Below are 4,728 nucleotides of genomic sequence, written 5' to 3'. Positions count from 1 at the left end.
GCTATTATTTATCGTATCGTATACGATGAATCACCGTCGTACGATACGATTATTCATTTCGCCCAACTTATGAATATTCGCGATATGATATACGATTCCGATGCAAGGTCGTATCGTATAATACGTTTTCCAAAACTAATTCCCGAAAAGCTATTAAATGAATTTTCGATTCATTTAATCCGGTGATCTGTTACATGCCATTGGTGTGACCTTGTAGGTTCAGTCAAGAGTAAGTTGTGAGCTTAATATTCATTAGAACTCACTGATCGGAAGCATTGCTCCAGCTAGTTGTTCCGATCACTTGATCTCACTAAATTAATTATTCGCAATTAATCTAAACCTTGGTATTAGACTTAATGCACCTTGGGTGAAGGACATATTTCCTTCATAATCATTGGTTAAGGAATGATTGAACTAAAGTTGGAATTAATCCCGGATTGTAAGTTGTGTGTCACTTATTAAATTCCAAGATAAAAAGGAAATTGTAATTATTTGTTGATTGTGTTCTGTATGTTGTTGATGGGTCATAACGACATTAATTGACAAAACATGTAAAATGAAACCGGATAGCAATAGCTTTAGACTGTGCACGTCAGAAGTGACAGACAATTAGGAGTTGGAATTCATGGTGGTAGCCCATGGCTTTTTCTGGGACTGGATTGATCACTGTGTTATATTTTAATTAAAAGGTTCCTCGATATCGCAGGTCATAGGAATACAGAGTCGCGCCTGTATTATGTCTTCCAAATGGAAGGCTTTTCAGTTAGACAACTCAGTCCATTGACTAATCCAAATTAAATGAATTGTTATTCAAAGTCAGTCTAGTAAAAGTAATTTGCGAGTCTTTATGATGTTTCTTATTATTGTTTATTATTTGTTAGAATCATGTTAGTATTGGAATCATGTTAGGATTATTATCGTTTTAGTATGTAGTACTCAACTTTGCTGATTACGTGCTTTTGTTTGTGTATGTTGATCATGGCTATGCCTTATTGATCTTCTGATGACCCATTTTGGTGAGCAGTCTCTAAGGATCAATAAGCATTGTCCATCTATAGGTTTGAAGATGATGTATCATTGGTTCAGGATTGGAGAGCTTGTAGTTTAGTTTTAATATTCTAAGTTAACTTTGGTTTGTTTAAGTTGACTTTGAACTCATTGAATTAGTTATGTTGACTCTGTTTTTCATTGGTTGATTTTGGAGTTTATTCTGTAGTTGACTATTCACAAACTTAAAGTTAGTTATTATGTTTTCCGCTGCAAAATTCTGAATAAGCCAATACGTTTTCACACGGGCGATAATGCCTCAATGATTCTCTATATTTTATATTAAAAGGTTATTTTAGAAAAGAGAGAATTATCGGGTGTTACATGCATCCTCCCACATTTTCCCCTTATACGGAGTATATGCATATCACGTTAGGAGAAAATGAGAGAGAACCACCAATATGCATAAAAATACAATCGGGTGCACATTACATGTGTTTCCCCTTAATTATACATGTTTTTTAGAGTGAAAAATCAAAATTTTAATTTTTTTTAGAAATGTGAATTAGACGAAATCAAACCGCATGCCTAAGTTTGACTAACACAACCAAGGTACATCCGAGTACATCGTGCATCCTGTCACATTTTCGCCTTATATATGCATATATATCATGTTAGGATAAAATATGAGAAAGACCTCCAATAGCCATAAAAGTACCCTTAGGTGCACGGTGTACCCGCGCGCACCTATGAATTTTTAAATCTTGGCAATGTACATAACAATTTTATTTTAAAATATTAGCACAAATTCACGATTTTAAAACGTTAAATAAAACATGAATTCTCCATTTATTTTAGAATTTTATAAATGTTTGGAATCTTTGTATGTACAAGTAAGCTACAATACGTTAGTATCTGTTTGAGAGGGGGGAAATTTGGAGCATATATTTATAGAATGATAGTTTTTCTAATTGATTATTTTTTTTTGAAAAAAGCTGTTTAAATTTTATAATTCTTTTTGTAGTTGGTAAAATATGATTTTTTCTTCATTTCTCTTTCATTTTTTAATTCTTAAGAAGTTATGCGCATGCAAGAGTAAAAATTCATCTAATCAATTTTACGTTATACACAATGTTGACCATTATTCTTACTTGATTATTATTTTTACCCATTAGATTCTGTTAAACCATCATTGTCTTAGTAGTTGGCCGGACTGTGGACTAGATCATCTATCAAAATACACGGGAAAAATCCGAGTTTACTATCATTTACTACTATGTAAATAATATTATTTCTGAGTATGCAAAACATATCATGTACTCCGTATATCAATAACTTCGTTTAATAAATAATCTCTTATGTTATAACCATATGATTATATTAGGATTAAAGTTATGTTGTTCACATAAAATCTCAAGTAATTAAGCATAATGTGCATAAACAATATGAATAAAAATCCTGATGCAATTTTTTAGTAAGACACATCATTTTATTAGGATTATAAAGTGTTCACATAAAATCTCTAACACGCGACGCGTCCATCACACTATTATTGTAAGAAAATTACAAATATAGCATTAAAAATCCAATTACTATTAATAATAACTGACACGATAATAAATATCCCGTGCATTAGCACGGGCACAAACTAGTACAGGGTATCAATTTTATATAAAATTTCATGCAAAATTAAAATATTTTGATGTGTAAACTGTGCATCACACCTTGGTGATGGGGGGTAGTTTGGATTTTCGGATGTGGGTTACAAGTACAAATATTTCTCTTAAAGTATATTTCTTTATCTAGCCGTCTCATTTGGTAGCCGACTATAAATGGTGTCAATGAGAATGAATTTGGAGCGATTTCCTTCAATATTGTTTAAAGAACGTCAAATTCCCAAAATGCGCCACTTTTTAACTTAATTCCCACCATACCGTCCACGTCAGCATTAAAACCGGTCTTTTTTTTAACGAAACGGCACTAAACCGCTATCTCAGGTAGCTGTTGACTAAAGTAAACCGCTATCTGAGATAGCGGTTTATAATCACTATTTATAAATGGTAAAAAAGAAATAAGCGAATAAGCGCGTCAGGTAGGGTCGAACCCACAACCTTCTGCTTAGAAACACGCTCTATCCACCACTAAGCTACAGACGCAATTGATGTCACAAGAGGTTAGTTCTAAGTTATATTTCTATTTAAACTGTAATTCGTGTTAAAAATAATTTACAACTAAGAAAACCACCATCTGAGGTGCCGTTCGGCACTATTGCAGTTTGCTTGGTTTCCGTTTTTTTATTGAAAAAAAAAATTAAAACTTGTTCGGCATTTTCGTTTTAAAAAACTAATTCATAGTAATTTTAACAAAACAAAAACGGAAAAGGCTAAACCACTTTTAGTGGTTTTAGGAAAGTGGTTTTTAAAAACAAGTGTCGTCTACCGTTCACCTTCACTTTGTCTCTCCTTCTCTGTCCCTCCTTTGAGTTTAATCTTTTACTTTCTCTCCCTCCCTAGCTTGTTCTTTAGACTTTTATTTTCTCTCACCTCCATGACTTACTTTCTCTCTTCTCCGTAGCTTTTCTATCTTCCATGGCTAACTTTCTCTATCCTACATGGTTTTTCCACCATAGCTCAATTATTTAGAATCTCCTTTAAATCAGCATAGATCGTGTCCTCACACATCCGTAACATCTCAATTACACATCAAGAAAATAATTTGATTCAACTTCGTAGATATGGTACCTTCAAATCCCTCCTTGTTGACCAGAGTATGATAAAAAGGAATGTGTTGAACCATTGACGGAATCGGGAAAAAAAACTCCATACCCGAATATTTGCAGATTCCAATAAAAAAGACTCCATTAATGTTTATCATCATCGAACTCATAAAGATACATTGTGTAGTATGAAGTAATTCGGTTGATGTACTATTGGAACAATTTAAATGGGGATAATGAAATTCAAGGAGTTATACTAATTTTGATGAGAAAAGAAACAAATTGAAAAACAAAGGAGACAATCGATTTCAATAATTTCGTCTTGCTACGTGTCTTATTAGTTGTCACTGGTATGTTATTGCTCAATTTCTGTATTCTTTTTTTTTATGCAACTTCAATTTCTATAGTCTCTCATTCTGTCAAATGTGTTTTATTTTTGATTTGAAAAAACATAAAACCAAACCTATAATCAGTTTTGTATTTTTTTAAAACATAAAACTCAAAATCCAAAGTAGTGCCGAACAAAGCTTGAGATAGCGGTTTTGTTTTAAAGCAAACCGCTATCTCAGATAACGTTTTATAACATTGAACCGCCATTTGAGATGGCGGTTTGCTTTAAAACGAAACCGCTATCTCATATGGCGGTTCAATGCTGAACCGGAAAAAAAATTACTTCTCTTTCTCCCTTGCTTACGTGGAAGGTATGGTGGAAAATAACTTAGAAAGTAACGTATTTAGGGAATTATTGAATCTTTATGCAATATTGAAGGAAATCGCTAATGAATTGTATGTAAATTTGTAAGAAAATTCAACATTCATTCGGTCATACCCAAATATAATAATGATAGTTCACTCAAAATTCTCTCTTTTTCTTCGTATATTTTCATTACTATCTATTATTATTTGGGGGAGTGTTATAGATTAGAATGCAAATTTACAAAGAACACCCTATTTTGAGTTTCATTACGATTGGCACTAAATGTTATTTTCCTTGTCAAAATAACAATTGGATTTATTCCCAATTC

Source organism: Spinacia oleracea, chromosome 5, assembly GCF_020520425.1.
Source record: "Spinacia oleracea cultivar Varoflay chromosome 5, BTI_SOV_V1, whole genome shotgun sequence".
Lineage (NCBI taxonomy): Eukaryota > Viridiplantae > Streptophyta > Magnoliopsida > Caryophyllales > Amaranthaceae > Spinacia > Spinacia oleracea.
The sequence above is the reverse complement of the archived record's forward strand: the minus strand, read 5'-3'. Positions refer to the sequence as shown.